At 37.7% G+C, this 26,023-nt stretch overlaps 1 protein-coding gene across 4 annotated transcripts in view; it reads right to left on the bottom strand.

Annotated features, from left to right (window-relative positions):
- The window catches only part of LOC128987486 (brain tumor protein), a 331,844-nt gene that overhangs the window by 25,620 nt on the left and 280,201 nt on the right, over nt 1–26,023 (bottom strand). The window contains exon 3 of one of the 4 annotated variants that reach the window (XM_054408352.1): nt 15,724–15,759. The exons of the other annotated variants lie outside the window; for them this stretch is intronic. The gene's annotated coding sequence lies outside the window, so the exon portion shown is untranslated. The remainder of the gene's footprint in view (nt 1–15,723; nt 15,760–26,023) is intronic. 4 annotated transcript variants of the gene reach the window in all.

Raw genomic sequence — 26,023 nt, 5'->3', positions numbered from 1 at the left:
TCCTTCATTGCAATTTGTTTGTCGACTTCATCAAAATAAAAATATCAAGAAAAATTTGGTTAATGAAAAGTGATGAATAAGACTCTAAATAGGCTACTGAATAGATAAAAGAAGAAAATCAAAATATTTCTGGTAATTATCAATAATTCTTGTTATTACTAATTTAATTCTGTTTTAGAAATGCATAATCAAACAGAGGACCACCACAGTTTATACTATAAATAGCTAGATTCACCATGCTCGTTAACTTCGAAATGTCTGATTCATCCGTAATGAAAAGAGCTATTACTAAGGAAGTGAAATATCAAACGAGACTTTAGAAAGCGAACTTGATGATTCCGCTCAGGGTTCGTCTTCCCTTTGACCGAACGCTCTTTCAGCCGCCACAAAAGTTCGCCGTAGAGACCCTCAAAGGAGTCTAACTGCAGCAACGGAGATGTTATCCTACAATGATCTGCCGTATATCAATCACAACCACAACGGAAGATGTTAGAGCTATCATTGTTGTCGAGCCAATCACAGACTAGGATTAAGCTTATCATTGTTGTGCGACCAATCACAGACGAGGTAAATCAATTGTTGCCGGCGTGACGGATTACGCGGATTACTACCCGGGCTGTTTCCGAGTTCAATACTTTCAGCTGCGGACTGATTGGGGAAATAAACAACTAAATATAATTGCTCGTTAGCGTTTGATATATGTTACAAAACTTGCTAATTTGGATTTTGTGTGTTATTTTAGTTGATTAAGCCCTTACTAATGTTGGCAATAAACAAAATCATGTTAATCAACTTTATTTATATGATCCATATGATGATTTTATTTTTCCTTATTCTAATTATTGATATGTATTGGAACTACTTGATCATGTCAAAAAATGAATGTAGAATACAGTGAAAAACATTTTTTATTTGCTATCCAAAGACCAAATCACAGTGGACTTAGTGGACAGCTGGGTCCAGTATCAATATATTAAAAATATACTTTTCTTCGATCAAAACGACTACCTTCTGGTCACACGGTGATACTTCGACAAGATGTTGCAAATAACATTAATTAAAGCGAATTATTAAATAACAATCCGCTACACCAAGTGGCGCAGATGTTACTTAAAGTAGACCAGGGAAGTAGACCGGCAGTTGCACAACCCCGGTACCCATAACCAGCACACACACACACACACACACACACACACACACACACACACAGCAGCAGCAGCTGAAGTAGAGAAAGCGAGACTCTGGGGCGGGGGAAAGTGACCTTGACCGCGACTGCGCGATGCAAGAATGATGTCATAATTGCGTCACTGCGCATCTGCACGGCGCAGCACTCAGCCTCCAAACTACGCATGTTTACTGCTGCGGGATCCAAAATGTAGTTGATTTTTTAAGTAAAAAGTTTGTTAAGTATCTTTAATGAAAATTGAATTAATAAAATACACTCAGAATGTACATAGGCTTAACTTTAGGCATACTTAAAATGATTCAACTATTAAAATATCGAAAATGTAAAAATAACTTTTTTGAAAATGTAGGCTTACTTTGTATTTAATCCCAACTTTAAAATGAACTTTTACCTAATAAAATGAGATATTACTAAAGCTTCATAACTAACTCAACGTAGCTTTTAATCGTAGGCTTTCGCAGTCAGTGTCTTTTATGAATCATTAGTGGATTTGAGGCTCAGCCCATCAACTGAGCATCTTTGAATTAAAGATCGAAAAGTCCCTTAGCAGCTATCTCCAACTGACGCGGTTGACGCTGAACCCCTTAATTACCTGTTATTGTCCCTAAGCTCAGTATTTGGCGAATCAATTAGTTTTTACGTACGTTTAAACACGTGCCTCCTCACTAACCAGAGCGGTATAAATCAAAGTATTATCACTTTATCAGACAATGCGACCTCTGCACGTAATTACTTGAATTATGCCACAACTTGCAGCATAAATCTCGTCCACGGCACGCAGCGCCGTAAACAAATCAGTTTACCACCATTACGTCTACGTCGACTTTCACTTGCTCAGCTCGTGACGCTGCGGAGGAATCTACCGTGCTGAGCGGGTAAAAGTAACCGACTGACCGCCAATTTGGGTCGATCCAATTTTCATTCGATCTTACGAAACGAGTAGATTGTTCTGTGAGGCAAGAAAACAGACACAGCCTTCAAGTCGGGCTTGTGTTCATCTTGTTTTGCAATTCAGCACAAATCTTATCACTTATCTAGCAAGGACGGCGATTTATGTCAATCGGCGGTGGGCTCCAAATGTGTCGTTGGTAAAATGGACGAGTACTCTTCATCTGGCCGCTTCTTATGGTTGTTTCTTAGTCAAACAATGACATCAAGACGTCGGAATCGTGTTGTCGACTACAAGCTGTTAAGTGGCGACTACAACTGTGCTAATGATGTTGGATGTTTCACGTTCTGTTTAGTAAGAGTTGGTCTAAAGTAATCAACTATTAGCAATATAATAAAGAAATATAACTAGATTCATTAAAGAAATATATTTGTCACAATAATGAATCAACCACCAATCTCTTACCGTAATAGTATAGAGTACAGAGGATAAATGTGTATGGCTTTGTTGCTTGGAACATAGTTTTATTACTTGTTTAAAATATGTTTACTCAAACATGTAAAATTATTGTCAAACAAAACCGTTGAACCCTTAACTATTGCATAAATAATTTATATCAACTTGAAAAGAGATTAGCTACATCATAGTTATACATTTGTAGTTTACCATTCCCTTGTAAACTACAATTTACTACCCGGCACTAAAATCCCCAACTGATGTATCTGTCCATCAAGAATTAACTGTTGATGAAGCAGACATTTTTCAACCGAAGACTGACAAGAGCCATCTGTCCACGACGGGCAAAACATCTGCGATGAAGTGGGTAAAGAACAAAGCAACTCGGAGTAAATTAACGAGGCCAAACACCACAAGATAAATCGGCGTTATTGGGCAAGAAGGGCGGTTTTAAATTAATCCCGGGCGTTTAATAAAAAACTGCTTTCATAGCATTGTAGCGAGGGTCTCGATCCCATAAATAATTGAGGAAAAGTTTAAAAGATGCAATAAAAAAAGTTACTCTGACAAAGAACTGTTGAATACTGTTAATGAGTTTAGTGAATTTTGTTAAGAATTTCCTCGATATTTATGGTCAGACAATAGGGTATTTAAAGTATCGGAAATGTTTGCAAATGAGTTTATTGTAGTGATAATCATAATGTCTTTATTGATAAACTGATAAGCGAATTATTAATATCATACTTGGAAACTTTATAAAGAATGTATGCCTATGCAGCAACTTACACTCTCTCCCACTTGTTTCACAACAGGAAAAAACAGCATTAAATTTAATTTAAACACATCAAATTATTTAAAAATATTTACTGAATCGCTTAATTAGTATAGGCGCAAAGGTAATAAATGGTAAAATGAATTTGTTCTAAGACATATCACTTAGAAAATTAGCGAGGAGAACTCTCTTTCAACCCCAGAACTTCAAATAAAAGAAAATACTTCATAAAATACATTATGTTTAACATTTCTAGGGGAAAACACTTGTTCACGTGAATGTTTGAGTGTTTTAATAACGCAAGAGTCACGCACCAACATTCGTTAAGTCTACTGCCGAAGTAATTATGATTCAAATAAAGGCACATTGTAGAAATCAGCCGGGGCGGAATCGTGGAGCCGTCGTAAGTCTAGGGGGTGGGAAAGGGGGAAAGGGGAAGGGTTTTATTCCAATTCGATCTTCTCATGCGACACAAAATGTCGAGTTGGTCGGGGTAAAAAGATTTTACGTCTTTATAAGGCAAGCTGCATTTTATACGTCGTTCCCTCCCATTCCAACTTCTTCCATCTCAACGGGTTTAAACTCTGTCTGGAGGGCGAGTGTTGCCCGTGTGTTTTATATAGTACTTCATAAGTCTGAGAATATCTCGGGAGCTTTAACAGACCTGATACGTTGACACAATATTCATAATAAGTTATCCTAGACACATAAAGCTAGAGAGATTGAGGAGAATACACGTACAATACAAAGATGTAGAGATTTGCAGTTCGCGATCGTAGTGTGGTGGAGTAGGGAGTTGGTAAACCCGTTCTATAGCAGCTCCTCAATATTCAGATGGCGTATCGAATTTAGTGCAGGTACTGTTACATGTATGGCAGCTCAATAGGTGCATGTCCGATGAATACGACAGCTACCTCACTACTTTTATGTCTTTGAATAAACAGTCGATGCGAATAAAGTATTTTGTTATAGTATTTTGACTGAACGTACAGTATGTGATTCGGTGGAATTTATAAATCGATCTGGGCTAGTTTTAAATTTGTTTTTAGCTATTGAAAGGAAGGAAATTTAGGTGATAAATAATCCTAACTTAAGAATTTATGCTGTGAACGTCAATTAAAAGACAGTTACAACGAGAACATCTAGGTAGTAAGAGTCATTCCTCACTAATATTCGCCTAAAATTACACAGCCTGTTAGTATCGTAAAGGCTAAGTCTAGTCCTATCTAATTGAATGCCTATTAAAGGGAAAACCCAACAAGTTGAGCTTGTATTACTTCGAGGTTTATCAATTGCAGCTCCGCTATGACAGCAAATATAAATCAAAATTATATTCTAAAATCAAGTTTTCCTCAGGAAGCAGACTTAAATGTCAAAATGATGTAAAAAACGAATGGACCAGTCTGAAGGCCGTCTGAAGGCTACTTTCTACTCAAAGGCATGTTTCACATCTACCCGGCTGCCGGGTGCCGGATGTCGTTTAACCGGCAATAGGGTGAAGAAGTATATGGCACCGTTCACACATGCACGGCATGTGTCGTGACCGGTTAATCACTTGCCCGGCTGCCGGGTACTAGTCGAGGGATGCCGGGTGCCCCCTCGGCGAAGGCCGGCTGCCGGTGCCGGGTAAACAAGCCGGTTGTAGTAGTGGGTGTAGCGGCCCAATGTGACTATTCACATACAACCGGCACCTGCCGTCTGTCGAGTGCACCTATAGTACTTTTAGCTCAGTTCTTTGTAGTTAATGTGTATTAATTTTGGGTATTTGTTCGCAAAGTTTTGGTCATGTCCATGAATAGACCATGAACTACTTATTAATTCAGTTCAAGAGCAGAATTATTTGAATTAAATAGAATTTTTACTCAATTTATTTTTTAATTTTGTTTTATTCCATAACATTGAATTGAATTTTACTCAAATTCAAACTGAATCAAATTTTAAAAAAATCAATAAATAAATACAATTGCAATAAAAGCTATTTCAAAGTACCTAACATTACAATTGCTCTATTACGTTCTATTTCCATCCCTACGACACACAAGTTTCACAAGCTGGAGTACAACTGCCGGAGTGCCGGTGTCGGCGTAATGTGAAAGGTTCACTCGTGCCGGTGCCGGCTAGAAGTCGGGTTAACGGCATGCCGGGTAGAAGCCGGGTAGATGTGAAACGAGCCAAAGGTTACACAATCCCAACAGTACAGTAGTGGAGATCTACTCACTATGGACTGTGGTATGCATACAACGAAAAACTGTCATCTAGCCGCATTAGAAGGTAAACGCGATTTAAGTGTTCACATTACTGGGCATTTCGACAATTCTTGCTGCTGTCGCGGCTTATGTACTAATGTCTTCCAGTAAATATACGAGTTATACTTCAGTTTAAAATGCAAATAATAGATTTGTAACACAGGTTAATTACGACGGTTTTCCAATGAGAACTTTGTTGACATAACCTATACATTAGATGTAGCAGCAGCAAGCTCAGGAAACGTTAAGAAACGTAGTAAATTTAACGTTAAAAAATGTATAGGCCTACATAATTATATACTTTTGTAATGAAATATAGGCAAACAACATTAGTAACCACAGGTGGGCTGCACTATGAGAAAGTGTAAGGGATTAACATTTAAATGAATTGATTTCAATTCAGTGTACCGAGACATTGGACCGACGTGGAGTGGCGCGACGAATGGTCCGTAGCCTTCACGGATTCCTTCCACAGATCGTTCCATTCCGTGGCCCGCGGGTCTCCTCAAGGCCAATGTTAACTGACAATGGAGAGGAGAGCGGTGGCCTAGACACGGATATACTGGTAGCTAGGGGCTGTCATACGTATCTAACCATTTAAATAGCTATATTCGCCACACAAAACCAAGACCCTTCTTACAATCATTGTCAATCAAAATGGCACAGTCTAGGGTGCATAGAATAATTTGCGATAGAATCACCCAATTTCAACCATATCCATGCTAAAAGATACCCATATTTTCATACAAAATCTGGTTTTAACATCCTGCACACTTACAATGATCTAAGACTCCGTTTCACACCTCTAAATGTTTGTATAAAACCATTGCACTCTACCTAAATGTTCCTCGAACATAACCCTAAACTTAGGAGTGAGCTGCAAATGTACATTATCCTCCGATTACAGAGTGTACTTTGAAGGATCTACCTAAAAGGATTTGCGCTAGGATCGCCCAATTTCAACCACATCCGTGCTTAAACGTATCCATAATCTTTCCCGACCAAAATCGGTTTTCAATATTCTCTCTTCGCTAGAGCTTTACTTCGAGTATAAAAGGAGAATTTGAATGACACTCTGTAAAGTTTGAGTACAGTTTTGTTCGTATAGCTAAGGAACTTCTTAATTTTTTTCTCGAGGTAATCTTCAACATTTTAATAAGGACATTAGTAAATAAAAGCATTATTAACAGACTATTTGTAAAAAAAATCATCGTGCCTATTACCACAGAATCAAAGTAAACACTTCAATAAAGGGAGAGAGACCTCACAATAAGACGTATACACTAAAACCGAGGGAAGACTCTACTGTGCATAATTTAATGAAGAGTAGGGCTAATGAAATGAAATGAAATGAAATGAAATGAAATGAAATGAAATGAAATGAAATGAAATAATATTTTATTTCCCATAAATTATTTACAGACAAGTACATTGTATTTTTTTCTTTTCTTAAATATGAAACAGCAAAATATTACTAACTAGATAACAAAACAAAAATTATATACTGTAGAAATAAGTAAATAATTTTTACTTTTTACTAAGAAACCCGCATTTAAATAACTAGGCCTACAATGTAATATATTTGCCATGGCAAAACAAACAGACTAAAGACGCTATACCTACGATTTACTCAAACATTAAAGACACGCAAAAGGCCTGCGTGATTTCAATTTTTACATCTTACCTTATTCTAGGCACGAATATAAAAAGCCCTACAACCATTTTGGTTCAAAATTGTAAAACTGTTAGCCGTCTGCCAAACCTGTTAATAGAAGCACACATTTATCAACTGAGTTGCGCTATATAGTTAGTAGTGTAAATTATATTCAAAGCTTTACAGACATTCAAAGGTCTATAGGAAAGTTCACGGTGCCATAATGACTGTATGCGGTGATGGTTGGTGTAGGAAGGGTCGGGAGAGAGACTCCGCAGCGTTTTGGAGCAAAGCCAGTTCTGTCCCCCTGCAACCCCCGCGACATTCTCAAATCTGGTATTTATTTCGGCATCAGCATTATTATTAGCCCACTCTCCACGCAAGCTGCCACATTTGATTTCAATGCCAATACGAGGAAAAGGGTTTTCCCTCAGAAATATTTAGGTTGAAAATAGATTTTAGTGGTGAGATTAAAATAAGATAGCAGATTTGAATTTAAATAGGTTATAGGTTTAGGTTAACTAGCATTGGAATTGGACACACAATGTCTGGTTTACAATATATGTCAACCGAAAATCTAATATTAATGGTTGTATTTTTTTGCAAGCATTCTTCATATAAAGGATATGTTGACTTGGCTTTCAAGGAACCTTTACAGTAATTTTGAGGTTATTTCCAAATTTTCCTCGACAATTAATTAAGAAAATGCCTAATGAAAATATCAATATTTTAAAACTGTTTCCAACCATTACTTCCTAAACAGAATATATTAAGTAACCTTGCTTGTAAACTAGCTTCACGAGTGATTTAGAGGTTAAGTTAATGTTGTTGTATACTGTAAATTGAATGCATATCTTGCTAATACAGAGTAAAGAATATAGCCTTCAGCATAAACAAAAAAATAAAAAATCTCGTTTCATTGAAACTACAATACTGCAATATTACATTGTTCAAAGACAGTCAAAACTAAAACGCGACCTACAAAACTGCTCTTGGCAAGAAACCCTACTCTACTTGGAAGATTCGATTGTCAGTGAACTTGGACGATTAGCAGCCGCTAACTATTTGGCGGGATCTTTGTTCATCAGCTGATGCTTGGCAGCGCCTCGCTTCAACTTGAACAGTGTGCCAACATCCGCAACAAATGTTAACAGTGTTGCCACTCGTACAAAGTAAATATTAGCGAGCCCTCCACCTTACCATTGTATTTTTATTCAACTCCACGTTCAGTCTATTTACAAGACCGAGCTGACGAACAGTTTATTTTACATTTTAAAGGGTTAAACTGTAAAATTCAGCTGTAGTTTCACAAAGAAATAACCACGTTTTGACGGTGAACACTTTGTATACAATCAAATTGTTTTGTTGTTTATAATACTGTATAGTATTTAAGACGAGTTTTCAAGAAGATAGTATTCTACAAAACGAGAAAATTAACTATGTTTAATAATCTAAGTACTTTTAACAAACTTATTTTGAAACTAATAAAAGGAAGAAGTTAAAACCACTTCAGCTGAATTTGGAAGAGGAAGAGGTATCGAATCAAAGCAAACAATAACACGAACATCAATCTAAATCATAGGCTACTTACTGACAGCCCCAATTTACAGGCCTCCAAGAAATCACAGGCATTCCGAACACTTCAGAAATCGAAACAAAAAAAAACTTTATTCAAACGCACATCTTAAAAACTCGTTTATACATTCTTTTATTTATAAAAAATCCAACGTTATAAACAAATGTTGCACAACGCGCGTATTGTTATCACCAACAACAAAGAGAGATTACACAACGAGCGAGCTCACACAGATGCACCGGAGTCGTCAAGCTGTCTAGTACAGTCTCGGCCTGAGCCACGTTGTCTTATCTCAGCCTCACTGATAACACATTACTCACAATTCACTTACGGTTCAACGCTTACTCTACGAACGTAATCTCAATACTTCCCAGAACGTCGATAACGCCTCAACGCAACCTACTGTAGCTTTGTTTATCGCTTTTATATAAATTAGCTGTAAACAATTAAGAGGCTGTATACAGTCATTGACTTTGGATAGCTAGTGTTATGCTAATGCTGTTTTGATGCGAGTTTCATGTAGCTGTGTCGTTGGAGTGCGCTCATGTCGACTATGCTGGATTTTATAAATGTTGCTATTTAGTTTTAGATTATATTTTGAAATGTGTGTTTTCATTGTCGTATACCTAACAGGAAACAGGCAATGGTTTATGTTTACATTAACCAATTGTTAAAATGGTCTTGAAGTCAACAAGACACGTATTGTAACTGTTAAGCAACAAAACTCCCTCGGTGTAAACAGAACGTAAACATATTAAAAATGTTTCAAACTGATCCATAGGACGATACTATGAGAGAGTAACTTATCTATCACAATTCAAGGGAGGTAACGTATTTTGTGTTTATCTATAACTTCCACATGATAGTCAAACTTACTCTTATCTCACTGATAACGTTCTCACAACTCACTTACGGTTACATGCGTGCTCTCATGTTACCACGATTTTCTAGAGCGTCGATAGTTCACAATGCTACTTTTGCTCCTTTCGTTTATTACTCGCGTTTATAATTAATTAACTTATCAGTTGACCGGTTACATACTGTCATCTATCGATGCATCACAGGTTCCACGTGCTTATCAACCGATATCCATCACGGATCACAGATCAATGTAGGTGTACATAACACCCAATTAATGCTCATATTGTTCACGGCGTTATTTTGGGTTGAGCTGAGCCAGAGCTTCTTTGAGCGTCAATAGGATTTTGCAGGATTACGGAGGAATATAATCGCATTAAACTCAAACATCAGACACCATCTACAACTCCGCGACGGCAATGTCGTGTTACTTTGCACCAGTTTTCATTACGGATTTTACGGGATTAACTAGCATGAAAGGGTGTATGTAACCTGCGACAGTAACAATTTTAAAAACAGTGGTGCAAACTTATAATGCAAATTTCAACGAGTTACTTAAGAATTCTTGTAGAATGAGTGCACCAGTGAATGTCCGATTTATATAATAAAAACATAATAATAAATTTCTTTTTTCTTTTTTGCCTAGACTATTACAAATGGTCTTAAAATTAACTTTCGAGCCTGATTGGAATCTACCCTGTTACTGGTTCAAACGTGCCAATAACGAACGCACGTTATTCACGTTACGTGAATACGCGGTTATTCACTGGTGCAATCATTTATGTTCGATAAATTTTATCTTTCAACACTCTCTGAGAACATAATATATAACGTTTTAGCATTAGTAAGTACAGGAGCATACGAACAGAACGTTTTAACTATTATTTACACTGTAGCTTAATAGACTACTACTTTTCCACGTCGGTTACGAGTGGAAGTCCACACTGTTTACGTAATTTACTGATGCACTCGCCCTAGGTGTTAATAACATTTTATTTTAAACTGTTCCACTAAAAGTAGTTTGGTAAGATTTTATAGAAGCACGTATTTAGTTTTCCCTCCTCAAAACTCCCTCCTCTCCACTCTTTAAGCCCGGAAACTGGCAGGGAGGATGTCGAAGACATCATTTTGAAAACTCCCCCAGGAAAACTACGACAAACCGACAACTTCGCTCGTCAGATGGAACAGTCATTTCCGTAGGCCTGTGACGGGAGGGGGTGGCCTAAACCCAACATAAACACGGTACTAAGGTAAACAGGGCTCCCCCAGCGTCGGCGTCGGTCACCATGGCAACGCTACCCCTCGGCACATCGACCCACGAGACTCGGGTGTCTGGACCAGGCATAAACTGTTGCGACTACAGAATGCTACAGAGTTATAGACACTCTGGGGGAATAGACCGAACATATGAGTTACAATAGGTACCAAAAACAAAAATCTCTGCAGGATTTTGGAAGGTAACGGTTGGGTAAAAGTGAGGTGAAAACAAAACGGTGTTTAAGAAACAACCCCCAATTTATCTAATAATTACTATGGTTCATTGTCATGTAGGGTAAGAAATGTGATGTATTATCCCTAGCTTATCTACAGTACTATATTCATGATGCAGTATTGCAACCCCATGATGTGTGGAATACCATATAATACGTGAAAGAACCAACGTACAATGCAACGTATACATATGAATTGAAATACATCAATTTGGCATTACCCTTTTTTATATAAAACTTAAAAATAAATATAAAGAAGATACGAGTTCAAGACGAGGAAAGAGAAAACGTTTTACGTGAAAGTTGCACAAAAACAAAGGTTTGACAAGTCAGGTCTGACGTGTACGAGTATCTTCGCTGGAAAACAAGCATTTTCCCCGATGCACTGTCAAAACTGCAGTGAATTATTAAACAACGAATTCCCTCAGAAGTGAAATTATGACAATGTGTTTGTTACCTAAATATCGTTGTATTCTTGAACACATTTGAGTGAAAGCATGAAATAAACGTTTGGTCTTCGTAGAAAAGCATAAAAATGATTACGTAGCACAGCATGAAAGTGTAGTTAAAAGTATATTAACTTAAGGTAATTTTATTTAGCAAACAAATTAGTTTGCTATTAGGAACTAAACGTAGAGTAGTTTAGTGTAGAATAGATGGTTTGCAATAATAATGGGAAACGCCCGTCCGTAAGATTTGTAGCTCCGTCTCGACAAACCGCTTGGGAACTTGTAAAAAATTCAGTACAAAAACAAGAATGATGTTTTATCCGTGACTCTGCAGTAAAGCTGATTAATAGAGGATCCGCGGCCAGGCCATGACTCAGCCGCGAAATATTAATAGAAAACTGCGGTTTTGGCGGAATATGCATGCGTTTCAACAATTCTGCTGGGCCTGGGACGGTATGTTTTAATAGGGGGTAGGTGTTTGAATAAATTAACCCGTCCGTTGGGTAGCAATGTGTACATAAACATTAACCATTAACCACACGCGCCAATTGTGAGTTAATGCACTGAATTTGCCAGTGTGTTATTGTGGATACGAGGAAAATAATAAATTGTTGCGAAAACATTGCTGGTACTACTTACTGTCTTCTAAGGAGGAATTTTATATCCATCACACCCCATCTATAGTTATCCGTCATAAAGTGAATAAGAACATTCTAGCAAATAAAGGTAATAATTCGAATGTTTGATTTTAATTTTAATCAGGTTATGCTGCAATAGAGTTAATGAACAAAATTATAACTTTTCAGAGAGAAATGATGAAATTGAGATGCATGCTTTGTATGAACCGACTGTTGCGCGCTCTTGCCACATTAATACGCAACAGGTGGCGAGCTGATCGCGCCGGAAACGGAAATAATTCCCCAACACGACCACCGACAGTGCCGCCAACCGCCGACACCAACGGTCAAGCTACTAACGCCATACGTTACAAAATGTATAAAAAGTTTAATACTACTATTAACGGTGGAAGCGGTTATGAGGACAGCAGTTTTCAACCCGGAGAGTTGAGATGAGTTTCAAAGCTTACTTTTCATTCTGTATTACGTAATTTATTTGGCGATACAACGACGAAGGGGAAAATACGTTGGAGAAGTTTCTGAGCGTAGACTTTCTTCAAATGAACGCATTTTGGATCTATTAGTAACGAACAAATTTATTAACATGAGTTTACAATCCAAAGAATATATCTTCTTACATTTAAGTACGAGTCTTGAAAGGATTAGATGCTAGCTTTGTTCAGCTGGTTCATTATCTAGGATAATTATAGCCAAATGATCAAGGATATTTGTCAGTATACTATGGATATGTTTTTACTCATATTCCCGCGTGTAGGAGTACTCGCCACATTCAATTGTTTTACTCAGTACCATCAATGGATGGCCTCAACCTGTGGCGCTGCCATGCGGGCGACGTACAACATACAAGTACAAGATACAGGTAGAATGACATTTGCGAGGCCAACGGTCGAGTTGGAAAGTTACAACGGCGCCAAGGGCAAGGTCACATATACCCCCTCCACCACCCCCACGACTGATGACCAGCTGGCACGGCACTTGGCACTTGGCGCCACTTTTGAATCAGCTGGTTGTGGTTGCCGAGTATAGTTCGTTACTTTTGAATTTCCCGCCATATCTGACCGCCACCTGTTATCTGATTCGAAACTCCACCAAAATTGAGAGTTTTCAATATAAACAATTTTAATACGCAATTTTCTAGGTTGGTGTATATTCAATAGCATTTACTATGCCAATAACCTATTAATTCATTCGAGGGTAAATTGTTGTGTAAATTTAAAGATTTTAATATTTTTAACTGAGATCCTTACAAATACTTGTCTAAATAATTTAAACCTAAGGTACACCTAAATAACTTAAAATGTAGTCATTAGGCATTGCAATCTTTTATGTCAAAGTAACACGTTTTGGGATTAGTTTATCTGACTAGCTCAAAAACTAATTGACCAAGATCCCTGAAATTCGAGGGTGGAAGTTAGTCCTCTAATAAAGCAAAAACATTTTACTCATTTTAAACCTTAATAATTATTCATCAACTCACAATAATTAATAGTAGTGGACACTTTTTATTGACGTAATTCTTCTTTTATCCACGAATCCGTGGTATTACAAGTGACAACAAGTTAACCGCTCTAAATATTATTTTATCCAGTAAAACTTGTGTTTATTTTCACAACAACGTATTCACTGTGGCAACATTCACATTCGCGTCAGGTTTTTCGCTGTTGAACGATGAAGTCAACAAGTGTGCAAATTGTTGTTTGCCGTTGCGTTAACAACACTTGATTGCTCTCCGTATACAAACCCTGGCTGTTGTTAAATATAACTTGTGTATTTTGCAGTGGTAGGCTTGCAGTTGGAGATGTTATTGTTTATACAAACCAAACACGAATTTGACAATTGTATGGGGATGGTTGAAATTTAATTGCCTACAAATTGTTTAGACGTTTGGGACTATTTGATTGAATCTTTGATTGGCTAAATCCTTTTAGTTTTGAATAACGTAGATGGTTAAAATATTTTTATTTATAAAAGGTTAGGTTTTTACAAAGATTGCTAAAAATTTAAATTACAACTAATTAACTCATGATGTTTTTTTTTTCAATTTTCTAAGATGGTGATTGTCTAAGCTATGATTTTGGCATAACCTTTCTATAAAAAAAACATACGCTAGAAAATCTCAATGTTAGAGGGACGAGAAACTCAAATAATTTTCTCAGTATATTTTAACGCAAGAGGAAAATATGTATTAATGGACTTACATTTAATCAATGGGTTAAATGGGAAAAATTGCCCCCGATGCTTGGATTAGACATCAAATCATTTATCACCTTTCGGAACGACAGTGGATAAAAAGATAATATTTTACACCGCTTGACAACGGTGACGCCATAACGTGGGTTCTGGGCCCATGACCATTACTCACGCCCTGTGGGGGGGGGGGCGAGGGGGGTTTATCATTTCCACCTGATTGAATAGTAATACACTTCCTCGGCAATGCCTTAAATTTGAGTTGTTTATTTAAATTCACACCGTAATCAACTTAAGTTGATAATTTTTGTCAGAGATTAGACGTGCAGTGTTTAATTTTTTTACTTTGGCTAGGAAACAAGAAAAAAATAATTCAATTACCGAGGGAATTTGTAATTAACCAGTTTAATCCGTATTTAGCACAGTTAAATTTTACTATCCTAGTACATCATCTGGATTACCAATAAATATTACAAATATAACTGATCTTCCCTCGAGAAATCACCAGACCCCTTAAGCATAATTTTCAACACTTATCCGGTGTTATCCTCCCACTGTCTTTGAACATTCATGCAGGTTGTACAATTTTCAAGAATGTTTCAAATCAAATAATATGTTCAAAGTAAATGATAACCTTCTGGCCTACACTGTGGCAACACATGTAAACATGTTCCTCAAGTTATCTGTTATCTTTCCGTCACATGACGACTTAACTTAGGCAAATGAGTCATGGCAGACAAAAACAGTGACGATATCATGAGTCAGGGAGTAAATACAAGTTGACAAGAATGTAATGATACTTAGTCAATGTTTTCCATTGAATCTACATTCAAGGATTTTTTGTACTATCATCTTGCAAATTTATATGTCAAGTATAAATACATTTTCAAAATCTTAGCTGTCCTAAACTACTTTCAATTCAAGTTGGGTCAGGAGATTTTAGGGACGATTAGTTTTTTCATTTCTATTATTCCCGATTAAATATTATGTTGTATAATATAACAAAAAATATCCTCACCTGGGTAAACTGATACCATCCAAACATTTCAGTAATATTCCTAACAGAGATAAAGGGGTTTCCTAAAATATATAGGTTAACTCTTGAAAATCTAATATTTCACAAGTTGTTTGTGAGAAGTCGCTCAAACGAACAAATATGTAAAATCCAATCGTAAAATATTCCACTTAACTCTCGACATCTGAGAGGCTACTTGAGCGGTCAATGAAGGTTCATGAGGGAGATTAAATTAAGGCTGGCGTGGAGTTCAAGGAGGGGGGGTAGGGGGGGGGAGTAAATTGAAATTAAGAGTGTATAGACTTACTGAGTGGTCAGTGCCGCTTCAGCGTCTGATTCTCACCTGAAAATAGAAATAAACATTACAATATGTTCATAGTTCATAATATATAAATACAAATACTGTATGTACACAATGCTAAACCATTTACTTATGGTACCGAAGTAGAAATACAATTTAGGGACTGGCTGGAGACAGTATTTCAACTTAAAGATGACATAGTTGAATGACATGCATTAATTGACGTTATATTTTTTCTTTTGTTTTTTGACACACAATGAAGTTTTGGGGAGCAAAAATTATACTATGGTAGTAACGGGTTACTGATTGCTCTTTTCAGTTTAGTACGGTTAAAATTTAGGTGAATGTGAAATAAAATAAATTTTAGACCAGCGCACTCAGTGGCTGAGTTAAATAAAGATAGTTTTATTAAAAACTAGTTAAAATTTAAAGTTGCGAATGACAAGAACTATGTGTAACGATGTTTAAAGGAGATGCCAACAATAGTTATAATCCAATGCACCTTTCATCTTTGGGCGGTAAAGGGATTTTCAGCTACGATATTGACATATTTTTCTCAATAATGTGAGAAATTTCTGTGATACAAGTTTCAAAGAGTATCTCGCACTGGATACAATATTACACTCTACTTTGTGAAAGAGGTAAAAATATTGGATTCCTGTCAATCGAATACCGATTGTCGATGATTTCCATCTCCAGCGTGTGTCGTGGACCGGCAAATCTGATGTTAAACAATGCTTCATCTTGTATTGTAGATGTGGACTAAATACCAATGGAGTGTTCGTAATCTATTGTGGCGAACAATTAAAACATTGCGTAAGTGGTAAAATATACTTAAACTTTAAGGGTTGTTTGATGTATTAACTGTATTAATTGTATTAACTGACAGGGTATTTTCCAAAAATATGTTAACTAATAAGAAGGAAACAACTGTTTCATTCATACTTTGCAGTAATTGGAAATTTACGGCCAATTAGTTATACAAATCTTATTAACAGGAAATAATTAGGTATCTAAAAGGAAAATGCCTGACATTTGTAAAAAGGAAGTTAAATAAAAAGGGGACGAAACACAGAGGGAATATAATATTTTACGGAACATAATTTGGACTTGTTCAAAGGAGATTGTCATTATAGAAGGTGTATTGGAACTGGATCCGAGAATTCCATTCTATTGAATTTACTGTTTCGCTTTATTTTATGGTTTGCATCTGAAGAACTCTTTTACTGACAGAAGCGTTTTATCAATTCGAGAGCTTTCATACTGTTATTTCTGGTCTAATTCCCAAACAGTGGCGAATTCTTTTCAAGTAATTATTGCATTAATTGAAAAATGCACCCAATTTATGGATTTGGTTTACTACTGTATTAACATAGTATTTGGTACACCAAAACGTAGTTCCAAATATTTGTAAATATAATCCTCAACCTAAAGTAGGATTGTTTATTATTATTTATTATTTCCTTATATCGTTAAAGTGTTTAATTTCAACATGTTACTCTTTAAGTAAGGTTTTACCATTAAGAAATCGAAAGTAAACAATACTAAACACACAACGAAGGAAACGTTACTAGTAATTTATTTATGTTATGATAGTCCAACGTTGTATGGACTTCACGTGGAATTCTCGCTAACTGGAGCATGCAAAAATATGAACATTTTTAGCATCTTGAATGACTAACGAATACATAACTCAAAACTCAACATATTTAGTCTACAAATTATTGTTCATGAGAGACGTATTAAGTAAGTTAGATTATTCTGACCAATCATGCAACTTATTTTAACAATACGTTAAATTTAATGCGTTTATATTTCATATATTACCAAATTTGTTAAATAATTCGATGAATTGGAAATATTTAATAGTAACAAACATTGTTGCCACGCGGAAACACACGTAACAACAATTTTAAAAAACTAAGAAGAAAACTCTAACCTCGGAACAAAGAAGAATCCTGTGAATGTTTATAAATTATCTTGCCGTAAACTCGGTCATAACTGAGATACACCTATTGTGCAACATATCACGTAAGGTGACCGTGACGTAAATAAAATAATCGAGCAAGAATTTAATAAACCCATCCGAAGCACTGGAGCCTGGTAGTGACACCGCTGTCGCAGGGTGGAGAGGGGAGGCTGGCAATCTCGAAATAAAATTAAATCTTTCTCTCAGCCCAACCTCTTTCATTAGCAGCACTCGGCACTCCAGATGTAAAGGAAAATCGTTACCTGGGCTATTGTCAAGCGGAAGAGAAGTGTACTTAGAGATCGGATACGGCGGCGATATGGAGATGGAAACAATGAAACGCTTGTCAACACAAAGCAAACTGAGTCTGGAGGCGATCATTAGAGAATTAGCCTCTAGCGGGGTACCAGGGTATACCAGGTGGGGAGACCAGGTGAGCGGAAGTCACAGCCACTGCCTCCGTGATCACCAATGTGAGAGAAGTGGCTTTTATACTCTGAGAAAATATTTAGGGGGCCGTGTTGGCCTAATTGAGCCACACAAAGAATCAAGGACTTTACTTCCCGGCGAAACGGTCAAGAAGCTGGAGTGCTTGTTCTTTTGTATTTTAGGCTCAACGATCGTTAAGAGGTTTTATGTTTTACTAGAATATAATATAAGCTGCAAGGGGGGTAGTGATTGAAGTGTAGTGTAAAATTTGAAATCTTATGGATCTTATTGTAAGAGAGTGCTTTAACAAGTACTGCTGTACTTAATACTTACGAGAGGTAAACTATCTACCTTTCAAATTAGGGAAAGCAAACTTGAGCTCATTCAACTCGCTGAAATATTACACATAGTTTATAATTTACTCTAATTTCGCAATACATTTTGGAATACGACAACAAGAAATTGAACTATACCGGTTGGATGATATGTTATATATCAATGTGCTATTGCAGTCATAATTACGAAATTAAATAAATATTTGAAATATGCACAACATAAATAATGTTAAAATTATAAAGAGTTATTTTGCAAGTAAGATAAAAAGTTTTCTAAAAACAAACCGATGAAAGAATTGCGACCGCACGGCTATTAGATCGTTGAATGTAAACAGACTAAAAAAAAACTCAAATATGAAACAAAATGCTGTACGCTTGTGGAGCGCTGGGCATTTCAATTGGGCTGCAGTCAAAACTAATAAAAACATTCCCTGGCATTGTCTTGCCCTCGACAATACTTGAACCACTGCCAACATCACAGGCTGAAATATCGTGGCGAATGTCAACAAAACAAGATATACTGGCACAGCGTTGGAATCCGCAGTATATCAACATTGTCGATTTCCGACTGTAAATTATCGTATTGTTACACGATAATTTATGCGTATTTGTGTATCGGGTGATTAATTCGAGCTTTGGTATACATACATTATGTATTTGATGAGTAGAAAGGGTTTTATAGAGATGCTTTTTAGTCCGAGACAATATTATACTCACAATAATGAACTCTGTTATAAGCTGTACAGTTACCACATGACTTTCAACTCACAGTCGTTCACTCCACTGACCAATAGCTAAACAGTCCGTCCGTCGTCATGACAAATTGGTTTAATGGGACGAGGGTGGACGGGGAGACGCGGACGAACGAGGGGAGGAAGAGAACCAAATAACGAGAGAATGTGAGGAAATACAGAAGAAAAGGAAAGGAATGCCAGACGCCATCTTTCATATCAGAGGCATGTTGACAGTTATTAATGGTCCGTGTAGGGGCTCATACGGATGGCTTCTAGACAGCCACGCCGACCCTAGTGGGCTGACCAAGGCTTTCAAAGTGAATTATTTCTGGAAAGTGTTTTTCTTCAAAAACAAAAAGTATCTCACCAGATACTTATGGCACTCGTAGGGACAAAACTGTCGATTTATGTGTGGTACTTTATGTTACATTTGTAAACATGGGATAAAAAATGTATCTAATTAGTCCTGAGGAAAGTTATTGGCTTTTGATGGTTAATAACTTGACCCAGACATTCTTGGTCATCAAGTTTTCAGTAAATAATCCTGGGTAAATATCTTATTGTAGTTGGCAACAACACTACACATCATCTCACCATCCTACACACATTCGTGTTATTTACACCCGAGGATTCTAAGTATGCAAACAGAGTGCTTCGCTGTAATAAGAAAACAATTAGAGAATTATTTATACTATAATTATATTCTGAATAATCCCAAATAACAAACAATGTAGATGTTTCATTATACGTCATGGTTAGTGCCGGAACAGAAAAGCGAATGCAGAGGAAAGGATAAAAAATAACATAATAGTCGGCCAACGACCGTACAAGGCTGATTGGCCTGGATACAAGGCTGTTATCAGGTGTGTGTGGCGCTTATCTGTTATCAGTTATCGTAGGTGATAACACAAGGGCGAGGCGGACACGCTACAGATACTAGGACGAAGAGGTATGGAAAGAAGAGCGGACCTATGATGGACCCTTGGGATACTCCGGCAAGAAGACTTGTAGGTGGCTATGCCTGTACTGATGAGTATTTGTAGGCAATTTAATCACAAAACAATTTTTCACCGAATATGATACATCGTATTCAAGTAGAATCTAAAAAAAAAAAAACAACTATGAAATTCCAGACTTTTCGGGTATTTTAGGGAGCTTTTGAAAATGAACATCTTGATAAGTAAGCCAAGTGGTATATTGTTTACATATTACTAATAAACTCCAAATTGTTTGTCTCTACTAGGCTACTTGTAATATATCAGATTGCACCAAGTAAAGCTGTATAAAATATGGAGGTAAAATACACAAAAGGATCGGGTACATACACGCATATATACTAAATAGGGATGTAAAAACGATTGTTGTTACCTTTTGATTGCAAGCATCGAACAGGATTGACTTAATAATACTCTATTAATTCACATCTTCACTTATTCGTACAAAAGTCCTTTAATCACGTTGAAGTAAGGTTCAACTACTGAAGATCAAACGACGTCGTCGACTGTACGCGTGTAACTGAGATACCATTCCAAGTGTAACGGGAAATACGACAAAGACATTGGATAAAATGAGACCGGGAATGTGAGACCACAGCCTTGATGAGACCACATACACAAACACACACGACACATATACGACACACTCACGTAACATGATGTAGAGATACTGCTACAGACGGAAAATAATTTATACTTGTGTGTCAAGAACCCAATACTTTCCAGTTATGAGAAGCTCAGCTGTTAATACCTTCAACGCAATTTGTTAAGTTTTTTTTGTTGATTCGATATTTGTTAATGGTCCACGATTTTTGTAAAACAACAATTTTGAGATGTTTATGAGTCGTGCTGCACACTTTAACTAGACAATTGCATGTGAAGTTGATACAATTTAAGTTATCAACTGTTATTGTTTGGAAGTTAATCTCAAGTGTGATATCTTATACCACTACTTGCATCATTATGACGAATTGCCAGTCGAATCTACTGATATCCGAAGAACTGCTGGAGTGGATGATTAGTTATTAAATTCTAGCGACATCGCTCACAATGGGAAAGACCACTTCTGATAAGACACTACGTCTTCACTTGAAGGGTTTTATATTTGATTGACTAAATCACCGAAGATCTGGCAAAGTTTGCTTATCAAGTGGTGTATTCTAATAATCTGGGAAGTGTTATTTCCTGCGAGAAACGCTTGAGGTCAACATTACACTTTATGTGAGAAAGCATAGCAAACGATCGCCAATGTACACAAGAACTGAGATAAGTCCAGGGATTTGCAGCTTCGACAGGTCCAGATCCACCTCCTTCGATAGTCCACTTCACTCTAATTCACTCAGTCCACTCCAGTTGCCGACTTGAGTGCGTGGCAAAACTCATTTGGTAGAGTGAAAATTGTTTACTCAAGACAAAAATTATCACTCGGAACAAAACAATGAAACATGTTCAAAAACTAAGACAGGAACAAAGTTTTCAACTAATTTAGAAAAATAAAAAAATCACTAAATGTTATTCTTAACAAATTATGATGAACACATTTACAATTTACGGATGGTATTAAGTGAGTTTAGAGCAAGACTTCTGTCCTAGATAAACAAGTTCAAACCCCTGCGAGGTGAACCCTAAATACCCCTCTACACATTTATTATGATCATTTAAATTAATTAACCTTTAAGGATGTAATATAAAGACTTAGCAAATGAGAGGCATGTAAACTTACTGTGCCCAAAGTAGACTTCACTGTAAGCATCTCACTACAGAGTCAAACTGAAATGAAGCGTCATCAAAAGTGTAAGCTTCGTCTTATCACGTTGAGTAATGTCTATTGATTGCACGAATAAAACTTGAAATAAGCTTACTTGCATCATCGATATCTAAATTACTTCAAATCTGTGAATTCACTAGTTTATAGTTCGCTTGTGGATCTAAAATGCAATGCCATTTTACTGAAACGTGTAAATTGGTCTAACGTTCAATAGATCATCATTTATTTGTATCACAAATGGATAATAAAAGATTAAAAACAAGTAAGTTACTTAATTAAAACGTTCCAATTAATACAAAGTAATAGGTTAAATCCACGCACTATCAAGGCAATAAAAACATCATAAAACGGCTGGAGCGCTGTTAGAAACTGAATAATCATTTCATTTCGTCCATTCAAACGTACTGTACAATTACACAAAACGAGATGCTCGAAAATGAAAGAGTCGTGTAATTTGCACGGACCGCATTGTAATTGTTCTGCGACAATCATCTACCTTCTCATTAGATCAGCCGCAGAGCTTGTCATTAAATATTAATTACTGGTGCATCATTTGACCGCCGGGTATATCGCTTCAGAGATTGATTAAATCCCGAGTATGGCGTTACAAAAAATATCGACAAAATTATTGACTACGACTGATTTTGTATACAGTAATTGAAACACGAACGAGCTGTTTAATTACATGCAATGCTAAAGGAGTAACGGCAATCGAGTGGACCTCAAATTACAGGATAGACTCGGTAGGTTAGCATCTAATATTGACCGCTTGATTACTGCAGTTGGCTAACGCTTTGCTGTACAATGTCTGCATAGTAACTGGCACAATGATCGGCCCAACAATGAAACACCTTAGCATTAAACGTCGAGCAGATCTAAGTGCACGAGTAATTGTTTTACTGCTATAAATCAATTAAAACTACATTCAATCAGGATAGTGAAAGCAAAATGCAGCAGCAAACTCTGCAGCACTGTGTATCAGCAGACAATGTAACATTGACGTAGGTCAGTCTAGTACAGAGGTAGTGTCGTGGGGGTGGACCCAGGGCCAGGATCCAGGTCACAGCAGGAATGTACAACTCTGCAGCACTGTGTAGCAGCTGACAATGTAACAATGACGTAGGTCAGTATAGTACAGAGGTAGTGTCGTGGGGGTGGACCCAGGGCCAGGATCCAGGTCACAGCAGGAATGTACAACTCTGCAGCACTGTGTATCAGCTGACAATGTAACATTGCCGTAGGTCAGTCTAGTACAGAGGTAGTGTCGTGGGGGTGGACCCAGGGCCAGGATCCAGGTCACACCAGGAATGTACAACTCTGCAGCACTGTGTAGTAGCTGACAATGTAACATTGCCGTAGGCCAGTCTAGTACAGAGGTAGCGTCGTGGGGGTGGACCTAGGGCCAGGATCCAGGTCACACCAGGAATGTACAACTCTGCAGCACTGTGTAGTAGCTGACAATGTAACATTGCCATAGGTCAGTCTAGTACAGAGGTAGTGTCGTGGGGGTGGACCCAGGGCCAGGATCCAGGTCACAGCAGGAATGTACAACTCTGCAGCACTGTGTATCAGCTGACAATGTAACATTGCCATAGGTCAGTCTAGTACAGAGGTAGTGTCGTGGGGGTGGACCCAGGGCCAGGATCCAGGTCACAGCAGGAATGTACAACTCTGCAGCACTGTGTAGCAGCTGACAATGTAACAATGACGTAGGTCAGTATAGTACAGAGGTAGTGTCGTGGGGGTGGACCCAGGGCCAGGATCCAGGTCACAGCAGGAATGTACAACTCTGCAGCACTGTGTAGCAGCTGACAATGTAACATTGCCGTAGGTCAGTATAGTACAGAGGTAGTGTCGTGGGGGTGGACCCAGGGTTCAGGATCCAGGTCACAGCAGGAATGTACAACTCTGCAGCACTGTGTAGCAGCTGACAATGTAACATTGCCGTAGGTCAGTATAGTACAGAGGTAGTGTCGTGGGGGTGGACCCAGGGCCAGGATCCAGGTCACAGCAGGAATGTACAACTCTGCAGCACTGTGTAGCAGCTGACAATGTAACATTGCCGTAGGTCAGTATAGTACAGAGGTAGTGTCGTGGGGGTGGACCCAGGGTTCAGGATCCAGGTCACAGCAGGAATGTACAACTCTGCAGCACTGTGTAGCAGCTGACAATGTAACATTGCCGTAGGTCAGTATAGTACAGAGGTAGTGTCGTGGGGGTGGACCCAGGGCCAGGATCCAGGTCACAGCAGGAATGTACAACTCTGCAGCACTGTGTAGTAGCTGACAATGTAACATTGCCGTAGGTCAGTCTAGTACAGAGGTAGCGTCGTGGGGGTGGACCTAGGGCCAGGATCCAGGTCACAGCAGGAATGTACAACTCTGCAGCACTGTGTAGCAGCTGACAATGTAACAATGACGTAGGTCAGTATAGTACAGAGGTAGTGTCGTGGGGGTGGACCCAGGGCCAGGATCCAGGTCACAGCAGGAATGTACAACTCTGCAGCACTGTGTAGCAGCTGACAATGTAACATTGCCGTAGGTCAGTATAGTACAGAGGTAGTGTCGTGGGGGTGGACCCAGGGCCAGGATCCAGGTCACAGCAGGAATGTACTACAAGGACGGTTGCATGATCTAGTTCACGTTACAACACCTCCACCTCTGCAGCCTCGCCGCGTCTGACTCTCACGTTCTGCGAGAGCTAAATGTGCCAATTACATATCGCGGGTGCTCGTAATATATGCTACACTTTGGGTATGAGGCGGAGTGGTGGTTTATTAACAGTTTGTGGTGCCATTTTAGATATACTATATCTACAATTACCAATTTAAGTCTAACTTTTACACCAACACCATTATAGATGTAAACTATCAATAGTCAAAGGTAGTACTAGGTGTTGGAAAGGGGAGATGTTCATGAACAAAGACTATCTCTTGAACTGCATTCGAAATATTATCTCAGATTTAAACACGCACAAATAACATAAAATATAAATACTTATATCTTTAGAGAAGAACGAATGTTGGAGAGCAAAAACTATTCAATTCTCTGATCAGCAACTCAAAATAATAAAGAAAGTTTATAATATATAAAAAAATATACAAAAACAATTATTGGCAATCAACAAATAAGATAGAAAACATATTCCATAAAATCTCCAGTGACAAAAACTGGATCTCTAGACAGTAACGCAAATTTCCTTTTTCAATCTGCGTTTTTCACATTCGAAGATGAATTCAGTTATTAGCAAGGGACACAGCAGAGTTAATTGCAATTTAGCTAAATTTCCCAAGTGTTTTCGTAGGTCGTTGTTGATTAAATACTACTCTAAATGCTCAATGACTATCTCGAAGTAAATTAATCCCAGACCTACTCGGGCATCAACCTGGCAACTCGGGGTCTACAATATTGATAAGATCATTGCAACTCCAAACACTAGCTGATTTCATTGATGAAGTTAGAGCTGTGGTGTGGGTGTGATAGAGCCATTGCACATTGCACACATGTATGCAGAGCCAGTGATATTGCTGCACCAATGCACCGGTCAGGCAGTTTACAGCGACATTAGCAACATTAGTAGGGACATTATACAGCCTGGACGGAGATTAGTTTGATTCTCATTAGGGGTCCGACACGATAACATAATAGTCCTGTTTGGTCACCCACTCTATCTGACCATCCTACAGCGCTACAACCTAAAACAACACTTGTGTTTACACCTCGTCGTTGTATGACTTAAACACAGCATAAAGACCTGTGTGTGTGTAAAACCTAAATAGTCTAATGGTTCTGTTATACTTTTACCAATCGCGACATCACAATGAGTAACGTCAAACTACCTTTGAAAAGAGTTCTTTTCTTGCCATCATAAAATTTCAGAGAATTTCATTAAGCCTATATTCATGAATTCTTGTTTACTAATAATACAAATTACTAATAACTGAATGAGAGGATTACATTAATCTTCAAAACACACGATCAGATATTTATATGAAATAGAGTGTAAACGAACGGTAAGTACTAAAATAGCTCGCTATTTTAATGTCATGGCCCAGTTGGTTGCAAACAAAACAATTT

Source organism: Macrosteles quadrilineatus, unplaced genomic scaffold, assembly GCF_028750875.1.
Source record: "Macrosteles quadrilineatus isolate MER2022 unplaced genomic scaffold, UCM_ALF_1.0 Scaffold_2__2_contigs__length_208266976, whole genome shotgun sequence".
In the NCBI taxonomy this organism is placed as follows: domain Eukaryota; kingdom Metazoa; phylum Arthropoda; class Insecta; order Hemiptera; family Cicadellidae; genus Macrosteles; species Macrosteles quadrilineatus.
This window is presented reverse-complemented; position numbering and strand designations above follow the sequence as displayed.